Genomic DNA, 15,301 nt, shown 5'->3' with positions numbered 1-15,301 from the left:
AGAATCACCTGCATCACTGTGAGCAGTGTCTCTGAGGATGGTGTTCTTGCAAAACAGTTGGCAAAATGGGGGTTGCCCAGCTAGGAAATCTCTGAACTGAAAAACCTTCTAAGAACCAAGTTTGAGACATAAGAAACCAGAGAATGTGCCCGCTTGCTCAAAGTCAGCATGGTCTTCATGTAGATGCAGGCTGGAATGCATTTGAAGAAAGGAGCTTCTGTGTAATTTTACTTGGTAGCTGAATTTCATATTTACTAGATGCTTTAATCCTTAAAGTATATAGCATGCATATGGGGATTTTTTAATTTCATTTCTTGGGTTTTTTTGGGGGGGTCAACCACTTTATTGGTTATACAAATGTACAAACCATACTTTGCTGGCATGAACATCATGAAAGTCGCCAGTGTTTTGACTCAGCATTTCCCCAGTTTCCTAGTGATGCACCATATAATCATGCACCATATAACCTGCCTTGTTACATGCATTGTAATTGTATGCTGTTCCTCTCCATAAAGTTGCATGCTTGTGTTGAGTTGATGATGTGTGTCCAGAAGTATATGATGGACATCACCATGGTGTCTAAACAGCTATATTACTGAGGTTGCTTATAAGTTAAAGTATTTGCTAAGTGTTTTAAGAATTTCCTTAAATGTTATTCATAGACTATCCAGAAAAAAAAAAAAACCAAAAAAACCCTTTTGATACATTAAGAAAGGATCAATTTCTATCTCATGTAAACAAGTCACACACGTGCTTTTATTTTGTCTTTAAATGCCAAGGTATTTTTCTAAAAACCAACAGCAGGAGTTTTGGTGGGTTTTTTTGAAAGGAAATTAGGTTGATCAGAATGTTTACTTATGGCTCCTTACTTTTTATAGTCTCTTTACATTTTTGTTACAAAATACCAAATTAAGTAGATTCTGCAATCAGTACAAGACAGCAATTTTGATAGGACAAAATCAAGTAGCTTTAAAGCTCAGTTTTTCTTTTCACAGCTGTGATAGCATTGAATTGTTACTTGCGAATGAAGTTCTAGTGAATAATGTTGTGTTACAATAAAAGATAAAATAGTAAACAGTCCACAATTCAAAAAGATGTTGATTAAAATTTGTTTATTACTTTAAAATCAAATCCCCAAATTTTAGAACTTTAATAATAGCCTATGTTTATAAATAAGGCTTCACAGAAGAGCAGAAGTTTAGATCTGCTCATCATGCCAAGAATGGAGAATTTTGACACTTGAAGAAAACCTCTGTTGTGAGGCATTATAAAGTATATTGGGGTACTGTGTAATGTTGCATCGAGCTAAAAAAATCTGCTTGGAAAACTGTTGATTTGTATCTGTGATGAAATATTGTTTATTAAACTGTCAATAGATACAAGAATTTTCAAGGAGAAAGCAGCATATCCTTACTGTGAAGCGTCTTTCTTGTAGGTGCCACTCTGTTTTAAATTTAACTGACCCTAGGAGCATTGGTCTTTTAAAGCACATAAGAATAGGATTTATGGTTCTGAGTTAATAAAATATGCTGATGCCGCTGTAAGCCCTATTTAGATAGACAGCAGTAATCTCTGTTGAGCAGTATGAAACCGTCTGTCTCTAAGTACTGGAAAGCTAATAGTTCACAGCAAGGTTGTACCACATCCAGAGATGAAAAAAATGTGTCTGAAGTCAGAAGAGTTTTAGCTGCATGATTTTATATTTTATTTGTAATTGTATTCTTTCTCCTGTGCTAATATTGTACATCATGTCAAGTAAACAAGATACCCAAAGATCACAAAGGAAAATGTGCTTTTTAAAGTTCATGTTCTACCTTACTTTTGTTGGCTTTAGCACAAGGAACAAGATTCTTCTGAATCTACAAGGTGAATCTGAAGTGTGTGAAATTGGTATTAAAGATGGGCTATGTTGCTTGTTCATAAAGAAAACGCATTCTGTTCAATAATGAGATATATTAAGAAGGATAAGTTAATATGTTGCTGCACTGTATGTTTTATACAGTATAAAAATACTGTTTCCAAGTTTTTTTATCTTTCATGAAAGGAGTTGATAGAATTATGTTTGAAAAGATAACTTTGAATTTGTAATTTTTCTATTGTGTTTGAAATATTTGACATTTAAATACGTGGCTGTATTTACATATATTGCATTTTCATTACAGCTAATCCTCTTGAAAGTTGGTTGGCAGATGCCTTAAGCAGTTCTCTAAAATTGGGACAGATACAGTATTCTGCAACCTTGGAATTTAATTGCAAATAAAGAACATTTTTGTAATTTTTTTCCACTTTTAAGATTCCACTTTTAAGTTTTAAAAGAGAATTGTTGTATGTAAAGAAAGGAAATAGACTTTAGTGGAGAGATTCTATCTGAAAATTTACTAGTTGTTGTCACCTTACTTTATTATGAAGTATTAATATTATTTTATGTGCTCCAAAAAACCTCTCTGAGCAACTTAATATATTAACTAAATTAAGTCTGTAGGAACAAACAGTTCTATGTACATCATAAGACACATATTTTTACAAAAGGCAACAGTTTTTAATATTAAGATTGCTTTATAATTTGAAAGGAGTGCAGAATAAGAAATAATTTCTTTGACAAGTGTTATGTTTGTTACAGTCCACAAGTACGTGGTGTCCATATGTGCTGGGATTTTGATTTTTGTTTTGGAGCTTTAAAAGCAAAATATCTTCATAATTTTTAATTCTCTGTCTATATAACAGCTTTTCATTTATTCAGATGTTGAAAGATACACCTATATATAGCAAAACCTTTAGTTCTGTGTCTAAACTAACTTAGCAAATACCTTTAACTTTGCCTTTAACCTTAACACAGAATTCAATAATAGACACTTAAAAAGTCTGAAATACAAGGGAGAACCAAAAACCCCCTATGTTCCACTGTGGAGATACCATTGTAAAATTTGATGTACGATCTGGACTATGTGAATCTTTTTCTATCAGTTAAAGTTGGATTTTTTTCAAACTCAAGTTCCATTATGTTTAGAAAAGAGTAATTGCTCTTCTCTTCTCTTCCAAATAACTTACAGTCTCTGTTGTGATTCATCCTAGCAGTGGTTTGATTCATCCATTCGAACATCTGGTGGTTCACTGCTGCTCCTGAGCTGGAAGAGCCCCTCTCCCTGGCTTCCCATACAGGGGAAAGCTACAGGCTCTGTTAGGAGTGCTGCATTAGGTAGAGATTATATCCTGTGTAGATTTTTAAAGTTAGGTAGGATAAATCTGATTTAATATTGCATGAAAGCAAGTAAAAATTGTTCAAACCTAAATTATTTGACCAGGCATTTTCAATTTAGTGTTTGACTCTGGGTTTGCTCCTTGTTAATCCCTTTGGTCATTGCTTTTGCATCTTCTTTTAATCAATATAGTTCTCCTGAGCTACTTGTTTTCCCTGACAAGAGTGTGAAAGATCCTCCATGCTCACATGCCAGCTTTTTAATACTTGTATTCTTACAAACCTTTCACACTTGTTTTCTGGTAAGTTGCTGCTTGATGGCAGCAGTTCAGGATTATGAAGTGCCTGGTGGCTTGTATTGAGCCAGCTCAGTGTTCCTTCCAACGCTCGTCTACCTTTTGAAAAGCACAAAATACAGTGGGAGATTATGCCTGTAAGTTTATTTGTCAGATTTTTCTGTACGTGTTTCTCATGTGATGGCAGTTTGTTTTAGCTGTGTTGGGGTCCCAAGTCTCACTCTTCATGGTCTTTGTGGAGGGAGAGAGAATTCTCCTGAGTCATAGTGGTGTTTTAGAATTGTCCTTGATGAATATGTGTGTTACTGCCAAAATCTGCGACAAAATATCTCAAAATGCGTCTCAAACTACCTGGTTTGTTTAATACCACCAAGCTAAAGTGCAGTGGGTCATGAAGTGACAAATGAGCCCTCAGGTTCCACAGCATCCGTGTTGGGGAGAGCTGTGCTGTGTTTCAGGGAGATGGCAGGAGTCCACCCTTGCCAACAAGGCTTGTTTCCACCTTTTACCAATCTCTGTCTCTCTCGGACATCACCTTGTCAGTGCAGTTGAGGGAGCTGAGCCTGTCCCAGCCCCTGCCCTTCCCCGTGGTGGCTGGGTGAGAAGGTGAGAAGGCATCGCTGCCGTGCCAGGGCGTCCCTGCCCGCCCGGGCTGCGGCACTGCTGGGGGCACAGGGCAGCAGATAACGAGCAGAAATTAAACTGCTTAGGGAAAGAAGACACTGAGTAAATGCTGTGTGCTGCTCATCTTCTATTGTCATAAACTCATGCATAGGATCCAGTGAATTGGGGAGTTAGGATGAAGGTTATCACGATTTTGATGCAAACACTTATATGGCTAATCTCTTTCTAAATGCTTATGTTTTTAATCTCAAGCCTCTTTATGTAGCTGAGCTGCACTTTTTTTCTAACTTGACTTTGTTTTATGGGGAAATATTTCATATCAGATTGCTTAAGCTCTGGGCTGTCATGTAAATACCTTCTGTCAAGTATACAATACACATTTTAAAATTTGTCTAAATATTTATGCTCTTGAGAGAATCATGTATCTCTCAACAGACAGTTACAACCTAGCAAGTAAATAAATCGGACTTCTTTTTTTTTCAAATCTTCCTTGTTTTTGCAAGAAATTGTAACTATTTGAAAGGTATTTGAATCTTACAAAATTCTGGATGATAGTTTTATTATTTACTTGAGAAAAAAACTACCTCCTGTCTTTCAGCAGTGCCTGCAAATATATGTATGTGCATTAATATATGTTTTAAACAATGCATGTATTTCTTCTGAAAACTAAAGGCATATGAACTATGAGTTTGAAAACATATGAACTAAATGAGTTTGTATGTAGCACCACATTTTAAGTTTTCTTTAGAAATGCTATGAAGCACATTTTTTTGTTTTTTTTTTTTAGATTTGCTTTCAGTATGTGCTTCATGGATCTTATTTTAGTACTTTTCTTGCCTGTATTACATTGGTAAGATGTCTGGTGTTTTGAGTCTTTAAAATGAAATAATTAAATGTTCAGTGAAATTCAGTGGAGCAAGGTTTTGTGATTTTCACTCATTTCCAGATAACGAGCTGCATTTTTTCTTGTTTGTATAAGAAGGGAAATTATTTACACTAAAGTTTTGAATGTAGTTTGTAATCAATAGGAGTTACAATACTGTGATTGATATCAAACACATGACTGCTATAATGTTAAATACATCAGAAACTGTTCATTGATAAAAAAAGATTTTGCAGTTTTAACTGAAGGGAGTACATTTTGAATGCTAGTCTATATAAAGCATAAATCATTGTATTTGCCTTTCTTTTTTCCTTTTACAATAATAAAATATATCCAGAGAAAGTAAATCTGTGATTTTAACATCTTTTGACAAGCACATTAGACTGTAGAAAGAGCATCCAAGTTGGGGCTCGGGGCATATGGTGCTACCTTCTGCTAGCATAGCTCCAAAACAAGTCACTGTGTTCACCAAGGGGTCATATTCAGACTCTCAGGTTCCCTCCTCTGGTCTGGGGGAAAAAAAAACCCACACATTTCCCCTTCACAGGGAAAAATCAGAACACAAACTGTAAACCTCCCTACCCTGGGATACCTTCATTGTGCAGAGAACACACTGATGCTGTCATGTGTTTTGCTATCAATCAGGTTTTTTGTCAGGTTATTCAAGGAAGGTCTTATATTAGCCTGTGTAGATATTTATAGCTACTTTTTAATTCTGAAAAGATATATAGTGCTACTTTAAAAGAATATATGTTTATATCATGATTTGAAATTGTAGAAGCATTTCAAATGTATGTATATTCAAAGTACTGTTTGAGGAAGTGTTTTGTGAATAGGTAGCAATTGTTACACACTTATTTTTCACATTTTCCTAGATTGTCTTATTTTATTTAGATTCAAAGACTGGTATTTATAATAGATAATCCAAGTGTTGTGTGTCTTGGGAATTCAACATATGGATGAGTATATGGAAGGCATTAGTTATATGAAATTTGTTGACCAGCTTTTAATTCAGATTGTCATTTTTAACACACGGCGGTGCAGATGGTGAAGTTTTGACTGTCCGTCAGAGCCCAAATACCTTAGGGACAGCTGTTGCTGATAAATCATTTTACATGCTTTAGGTCAAGAGTCGTCAAACCTGTTACAGCACCTGCTTCTACACATGCAAATCTGCTGTTTTGTCATTTCATTAAACAGGGAAAAGTAGTGGTCTCTCTTGGCCGTAAGTAAGCCTGGAACATATCCTGAGCAAAATGAAATACAGCAAGAAGACAACAGTGGTTTCTGCAGTACAGCCATGGGATGCTGCTCCTGTTCAGGGGCTTTGTTTCTGGAAGACTGCCTGCAATTTGGAAGGAGGGCTAGAAAGACAAGTGCATGTTTGGAGGCAAGAAGTAAAGGGAAGGTGTTTGCTGTCATTGACTGTAGGGTAGTTGTGAAATTTGACATGCCCAGAAACCAGCGGGTGCCATGTGGGGCTCCCCTCCGCTGCATACCTCTGTTTTCATCATCTGGTGAGCCTGCAGCATGATCTCCGGGCACTGGAGCATACAACATGTCTACTTTGGTTTGGAGCTGATTGATCCACAGTGCAAAACACGCTTGTGGGATCTTCCCTTGCTATAGAAGAACATAAATGATTGAAATGTTTTCTTAAGAAAAAAAGTATCCTTTGTTTATGTACTTCAATGCCCAGCAAAAAAAATCCTGTCAAATGGCAGCACACTGCAAGAACTCAGGGTTTACTGAATGAACAAGCCTGAGCTTTGGATGTTTATATTTGTTTAATCTATCAGGTATGTAAAGAGAGTTTAAATCACGAGGAGGAAACTTCTTTGTTTATTGCACTTCACAAGTAGGGCTGTGGCATGTAGTAGAAATGGCACTTAAGGATTTTTTTTTTTTTTAAGCAAACTGACAGAAGATTTTATCCTGCACTGCCATAGATTGCTGTGGGGGAGAAAGGGAAATAGTAAAATTGATGAAGAAATGTTGCATGCTGTCATTTTAGATTATGTTATTTTGCCATGACTTTGCTGCTAATTTTTTTAAAGATACTGTAAAATTCCACTGTTGCAGAAAGTACCATGGTAGTGCTGTTGTCTGTTAATTATTTCATTCCATGGCTAGTTTGTTAACAGTATTTTAACCAAGCACCAGCAAAAATGCTTTTTGAACATTTTGTGGAGAATAAAGAATACTCCCTGACCTTTCAACCTTGTCAGCTGAGTTTTCCCATTCTGACACTAGGCATTATTTTTGCAAAGGTTGGAATTTTAACTCTTCAGTGAACCAGATATCATTTTTATTGGGATATTAATTCTGGTAGGTGCTAATCTCATCAAGATTTGCAGACATTTTCCTTCATAGGCCATTCTGATTTGTAGCTTTTTCTTTTCACAGCAGTATTAAATACCAAACCTCTCTGATATGGAAGTTCATTAGAGATATGTCTTTGATGGCAGCCCTTTCAGGGCTTCAGTTTCAAATACCTTGATGTAAAGCTTAAGAAGCCATTGTGTTGTAAGCCCTCCTTGATGTGTCTTATTTAGATCTGCATAGTAAATCAAGGAAAGTAAATAACAAGGCAGCAGATGGAAGCATGGAGATAAGGCCAGTGAACAATTGTATTTGTATTTTGTTATGATGTTGACAGGAGCTAAAATTCACTAATCTAGTTCAACTGATCTGCATTTCAAAGAAATCTCATTTAGCAGCAACTTGAAGGTTTGGAGGATAAAGTTCTTTTATTGCAGCTTTTATTGCATTCTTTGCTAATTTATCTGGTCAAGATTTAGCCTTGCTTACTTAAAGCAGCAAGCATGTTACAAGGAGTCTTAAATACTACGAAAGCATTAATGTCTAGACTATGAACTGAAGGTAATTACAGATCCAGCAGTGAATAGGCTACATTTAGGAAATACTGTTGTCGAAATGGAATTGGAAGAAAAATGCAGATAAGGTATTTTTCCCCCATTTTCTCTGTTTTTTAATTATGAGTTTTTAATTACTAGTTTTTAATTGTGTGGAACAATAGTATATAATTAAACATAAAATTATTAAATATGAACCCCAGAATATCTTGAACTGTGAGTTCCATCCTACCATATTTTGCTGCTCTATTTACAAACTAATAGCTCATATTAAGGTTTAATTTTTGTCTCCCTGCACCTATGAAACAAAACTAAAAAGTGAAAAATAATTTAATAGAATGATGGACCACAATTATTTTATGTGTGCTCTGAATGATGTAGATGATGTATATGTAAGTTAGGTGCTTCATATTAGATACTATGCAGCCATGTCATTTGGAAAAAAAAGTGATGAATACATTGTAAGAATCAAATATCTTTAAAATGAAAAGAGATCTAAAGTAGAATTTAGGATTTCCTTTTGGAAGTTTAAAAAAGTTGTTTGGTCTGAAGGCCAAAAAATAGACTTTGATTTCGTTTTCAGTTTATAATATAAATACACACTGTTTAGAGTATTGAAATAAGCGTGTCCATACCTGTGTATGTATGGATAATGTAATGATAATAAACCAAAGCATGCCAGGCCAGCGTACATCCACACTAATAATGTGCCCCAGCTCTCTAAGACATGTAAATTAAACCCAGCAGCTGCTAAGTGTTAATGCTATAGTCCTTGCTGCCCTTCTGCAGCGTGTCCTTGTCACAGAGCCTACACCTGTGCCCTGAGGACTGCACTTCCATCTCATTTGCAATGTGCGTCTTTGCGCTTCCTTTTAGTGTGTCTTTGTAGGCTTGAGAGGAGTGGAGGGGGACACAGCTGGGGATGAGGCAGCTTGCTAGGCTGCAGTGATATCTGATAGCTTTTGACTGTGGACTCCATAGGCTAATCATAGATCATGGGGTGGTAAATGCTTCTTTAGTTGTAGGATTGTCTATAAGCATCTTTTGATTCCTTCTCCTCATTGCTGTAGCTCTAAAAATGTTCAGACAGTGTTTTGTGGGTCTGATGGACTCCATGAGTTTGAAAGCAGCTTTTATTTAGCCAGTTTAATTTTAATCTAGATTAGTTTCTCAGTATGGCTGATCATACAACTCCCATGTATGCTTTCCTTGGCACAGCTCAGCGGTCAGTGCTGGGAAGGGTGAGGTGAGGTAGTACTGGTCCTGCCTCTGGCACTGGAGGAAATGTTCATCAGTCTGCACTCCAAGACACACAGGCTGAGCTTCCACAGCCGAGCAAGCCATACCCCATCACAAGTGTGTGTTCTCACTTTATCTGTGTTATGTCTTCTTACTACTCTCTTGCCCTAGCAAGGAGGGCTGTATTTTGGTCAAAAGTTGTTCACTCGTTTTGCAGGACTGTTTTCAAGACAGTACAAGGGAGGAGTGAGAGTGTGCAAGTGGAGCTGAAGAAGGTTAGGGAAGTTAGGGCTGCTTTGGCTCCAGATTAGAGTGATTTAAGTCACTGTGCTGCTGCATTCTCTGGAAATTTTACCTTTACCTTCAGATCACTGTACACTCTGTATGTGTGAAATGAAGTAGACACTACAAATAGCCGTTATTAAAAAAGTCATTTGCACTGCTTTGAGAAAGAAATACATCCCAGTAAATAAAAAGATGACAATAAAATAAATCTAACTCTCCTAGAAAACTCCAGTGTAAATGAACATTTATTTACATCCCAATCTGCCAAAGTTCAGAAATAAAAATTTGAATTTAAAGATATCCCAAGGATGTCATCCTATTTACAGTACCCAGAAGCAAATAGGTCCATGAGATCAAGCACAGACAGACGTTCACATTTTTAGTTAAACTCTACCTTTTTCTGTATAACAATGTGAATCATCCCCTCAAATAAACATAAGCTCCTGTTGTCTGGCCTGCCATGGTCTCCAGAGTTTCATCACCCATAATCTGTTTTTAAAAGCTCATGCCCTTGTACCTTTGGCTTCAGCATTGCTGTCTCTGGCTCCATCCTGCCTAAGCCCATCCCGTGCTCTGGCCTTGCCTGAGGTGACAAGGAGGGATCCTGGCTGTCACTGAATACTCTCCTCTTGTCTTCCTGTCCCTGCTGGCTCCATGCACGTGGATATAGAGCTGCACAGGGGGACAGTGTTTTCAGCAAAAGGGATAGTGGGAGAGAAAATAAAGAGCAAAAGGAGAAACGGAGGGGAAAAAAAAAACCCAAATGGAATTTTATGGAATTTCTCACATCTTTCTTCTCTGCAGAAATCTTTTACAGCCCTGTCAGTAATTCAGGAGTGTTGCAGCATCGTAACAGTACTGGACATTATTGAGTAATCTTCTCTCAAGTGATAGGGATCCAAACTAGTTTGCAATGAGGTGGATTACAAACCAAACTTTAATTCCTGCTACCATCACATTGGTGTTGGTGTTGATTGCATCACCCTGATGGGCTAAACTGTTTGTGATGCTCCTTTTCTGGAATCACACTGAACTGCTCAACATTCATTTCTTCAGCTCCTGCTGCATTCCCTGTGCTGAATGACAGCCTAATGTTAGAAAGAGAAGGGCAAATAGAGCTGGAAGGAATATGAGGGCAAGGAGGTAGCACTTTTCCCACTGGTGATGACTGGAGTAAAATACTCCCAGACGTATTTTCCACAAGAGGTACTATGCAAATTTACCACTATCTGTTGAACCTTCCCAAGCTTGGATTTTAGTTTAACAACAGTTTACCAAGTACTACATGTGTTCATCCCAAATCCAGCATTATATCTTGGTTGGAGGATTGGCTGGTAGAGCTGGTCAGCCTGTGTCTTCTTTCATCCATCTTGTATATATGATTTCCTTTGGGATGGTGGGCAGGTAGTCATGCAGGGAATTATTTAGACATAATTCTTTCTTTTCTTTTCATGCCATTTCTATCCTCTTGCAATTCAGTTTTAGGTTGTATTTCTGGTCAATATGTTTTAAATAAGTATTGACTAAATCAGCAAGAGAAATGAGGAATATTTCTCTAAATCTTAATGATAATCCAAATCCAGAAGAATTGAAGAATTTGATATACAACTCATGAAAGTTTAATAGTTTTTTAAATATTACAAATTTTAGCACATCTTTTCAGGTCCTGCAAGAGATGTATATAAAAACATAAGGAAGATTTTTTTGATTATCTTCACGGCACTAATGCATAGTAGAAAGACTCTTACCTGTAGATAGATAATTTGTCCTACCTTTCTTTTTTTTTATTATGTAGGAGAAGGGAAGTACTGCCAACTTGATGTTTTCCGAAGCATTGGTTTTTGTTTTTGTTTAATCATAGCATAATGAGATTTCTTAAATTGCAGACAAACCAAACAGCTTCATTCAGTTTAATAGCGAAACATTTAGAGAGGTTTGCAGTATTACACTTTTATTGCTGTAATTGTTTACATTGTGGTTGATCTCTTGTGTACTCATTGTCCTATTTCCAGATTAGGACAATGATACCACAGATCAGCTGGAGGGGACTTCAGTACAGATATATTTGTATCTTTCATCACTGTTTTAATACATTTTTCTTAATGAAATTTTTGGTATTTATTAGCAAATAAGTAACTCTTTTTGTGAAATTATGATTTTTGAGACAAGATTTCTGGGTAAAGGCTTTTAGATAAATATGGTTCTAAAGACACAGAATTGTAATACTGCATTAGTCTATACAATTAGAAATGAGAGTAAATAGAGTTCAATCTTAAACCAAACCAAAAATCAAAACTCCAATCCAATCCTTGATTTTATATCCTATATCAGGCCACATTCCACTCTAGTTTTTTACTTAGTTACACCAAATAGGCTATAGGTACTGAAAGTAGAATTAATAGGATGCTTATCTACAAAATGGAATTTTGTATCAAAATAATCCCAAAAGAATTAAGAAACTTCCTTGTATAGTCCTTAAATACTTTTTTCTGTAATGCATTTTTCTTTAGCAAACTCTAAAAACACACACAGTCAAGAGATAAAGTATTTTATCAGTGCTTATTTGGGATGGCTTTGTAGTGCAGCTGTGTATTTATGAGTTGCCAAAAAAGTCCTGTAGCTGTTAGACTAATAAGATCACATTATGATGTGTAACTTCTAGTTAGTGTCTTAGGTAATTTATGGCAATGGTGTGAGCTTGCACACAAGTGTAGCCTTTAAGATCCCAAATTAGTGCGTATGTGCTCTGAAATATATTTGTATCTTTAAAATTCCAGATTACTTGTATCACTGTGCTGTTTCAGAAATAAAAACCCCCATAATCTAAGACATTCTTAATGTCAAAACTTTTTCATGTATCTTTGATTTAAGTGGATTCCCACCAGGTATAATTGAATTAAGGAATATATGGAATAAATTTTGAAAGTAGGCATGAATGCTTATTTAACCTTCAAGTGAAATTGTATAAAAAATTGTTGAAAAAAAAGCGTTCTTACTTTACATGATTTTTTGGGGTTGCTGTTGTTTTCTAATGATTGCAAGTGATATATTCGATAATCGATAACTGCATATTGACTTTTCTGCCTTTATGTGCACTTGTTTGAGAGAGTCAAGATGATATTCATGGGAAGATTTTGTAAACTTGTTGATGGTATTTTGAGGCCACATGTGGAAGGAGTAAAAATCAATGCTTTTATTTGACAACCAGTAGGTAGCCACCTGTTCTCATGTGGCTTTTTCTCAGTGTTTAAGTAGTGGTGATGATAATTCTGAATTGTTATTGCTACTATCAAATTGTTTTCAAAAGGTTTAGCCTGCAATATTTTTTACCTTCTGTAGTATACCTGGAACCCACGTCTCTAAATTTTACAATTTTTCAAGAAGCTTGTGTTTGCTCATATATCAATGCTAAAACATTTGGTTCTTGTTCAGTACAGCTTGCTCTGATTTATAATTAGTCTCAAAGTGATGTGAAGGATATCAAACAGATCTTGAATACCTTTTGAGCTGTCTGGTTATATTCCTACCTGTAATGTTCTAAACAGAAAAGATGGACAAATAATAGAAGGGAGAGGTAGCCTAAAATATTGCTATAGGCCAGTGGTATATGACTCTTTGATCATTAGCATGCTGTATGGTGAATTTCTTTTCGTCCTCAGTGAAGCCATTTAAGCTGCAGAAGCAAATAGAGGAGCAACCATTGTAGCAGGCCCTTCTGTTTCAGAGAGGGGAATAGATTGAACAGTAAACATACTTTGATCCAATATTTCAGACTGACCAAAAAAAGTGTCAGGTATACAAATTCCTCACTGTAGCGTCTAAAAAAAGTGTTAATGAATAGGTATGTATGTAGATATACTGGCAAATGTGTGGTTTTTGGGTGATATTTGAGGGTATTTGCATCTTGCAAAAGGGATTTTGGTTGCATACTGATGTATGAACAAAGTTATTTCTGTCTGTCCCGCTCAGTTTTTTTGTGCTGGTACAGGCTGCTGCTTCCTATAATGTGCCACTGCACAGCTCTACATATAGGGATACTTACTTCACAGACACAAAGATCTGTATCTAGTAAGACAGCAGAAAGGACTGGTTATATTCCTTTGGTACACCTGGTAGGTATGGGTAGGATTAATTAACACTGTTTTTGCTCAAAAGTGTGGCATGCTAGTCCATGACAGCAAAAAGTGTTTGTTCCTGATGACAGTCATTCACTTTCTGCTGGTTCAGAAGGCTTCCCTGAAGGAATTTTAACTGATCTGCACTTACCCAAAATAAATCAGAAACACTGCTGTATCCTAGAGATTAAAGCAAAAGAGAAGATATTGGAATACAGAATACATGATTTTTAAGGTTTGCTTTGAGATGAAACTTGGGAAATGGAGATGCTGACCTGCATTCATGTAAGTGTTGAATGGAGTGGGAACATACGGATGAACTTAGACTCAAACCCATGAAACCAGCGAACATTTTGAGAAGCAAAACCTTGCTTTGTAGCCCTCTGCCCTGGCTGCTTTGGGACTGTGGGCTGGGGGGAGAAAGGCTACTACTGCTTTACAGTAAGACTTTGCTACCTCTTATGATTTATTTTTTTTTCCCCAGTGGTAATGGTGTTTTGGAAAAATCAATCAAATTTATTAAGCATATAGTAAAGAACAGAGAACCATGGGATTTCACTTTGGTGTTTGAAAGGATCTAGCCTGTGCTTCAAATGCAACTAAAACTAGATAGACTAGATTCCCTGTGTACCTAATGCAGTAATTCTCATTAATGTAAATGGTGAATAGATCAGTGTAAAATGGATATAAAATTGGTTGAATTAGCACTAACATAAGTGAATATACAAGGAGATAGGACTGGTCATCCTGGTTCAGACCAATGGTTCACTTAGGCTGTCATCTATCTCCAGTGGTGGCTGTCTTCCAAGGATACCTCCATCTTCCTCTTGGCTTACAAAACCTCCTTGCATAAACAGCATCCTTGGGAAGAAGTTCACAGTTCTGTCACACAATTTATGGAGAAAAAACTCCCATTTTTCTTTTGAACATGGTGTTTATTAGGAAGTTCTTGATTTCAAAGGATATCAAGCATACTATGTCTGTGCAGTCCTTCCATCTTCTTCAGACTTTTGTTGTTTTTAATCGTGCCCTTCCTTAAGTCAGCTTTTTTCCGGTCTGGATATTGGTGGCATACTGACTTCTTCTTCATATTTGGAAGCTGTTTTAAGCCTTTGATCATGTATGTTTTCTTCTCTGAACCTTTGCTAATTAGTTCTGTTGTTTTGTGTTCTGTGCTGGACAAGAGAGAGAAGCACACTTTTCAAGATAAGGATTAATACGGTGGCAAATGACGTTACACTTTGTCCTTTGTTCTTTGCTAAATAATTTTTAATATTTAATTTATAGATTTGATCCTGATGGAGTGGTGAATTTTAAGTTTTCATGTAGAAATTTCAATGAGAGCTATCTATCATAAACCCCGGGTCTCACTTTCTGAGCAGTAAGATGTAGTGCTGCCATAAGACTAGAATGCTTATCAATACTGGCTAGGCAGGTTGGTTTATAGTGAACCTGTGCTCAACAAATTGTTATTTCCAGATTGATGCCAGCCAAAAGTTGTTCATAGTGTCTTTGTGGTACAAAATAAATAATCAATAATGTGAAATAATCTTTTAACTTGTACCCTTGCTTTTTCAAAGAAATACAACCTTGTGATGAATCTCAGAAGTTAATTACGTGACTGCTCTAGGAGTAGTGACTACTTCACATGTCTCATAGAAAGAAAGAAAGATGTGAAATGTGTGAGATTTTTTCCTAGGTGTGTGGTACATATGCGTAAGGATGACACTGAAGTGTGTTTTAAAGAGATGGTTGTAGTGCCTTGCAATAAGACACAATTTGGATGC

This window comes from Sylvia atricapilla, chromosome 5, assembly GCF_009819655.1.
Source record: "Sylvia atricapilla isolate bSylAtr1 chromosome 5, bSylAtr1.pri, whole genome shotgun sequence".
NCBI lineage: Eukaryota > Metazoa > Chordata > Aves > Passeriformes > Sylviidae > Sylvia > Sylvia atricapilla.
This window is presented reverse-complemented; position numbering follows the sequence as displayed.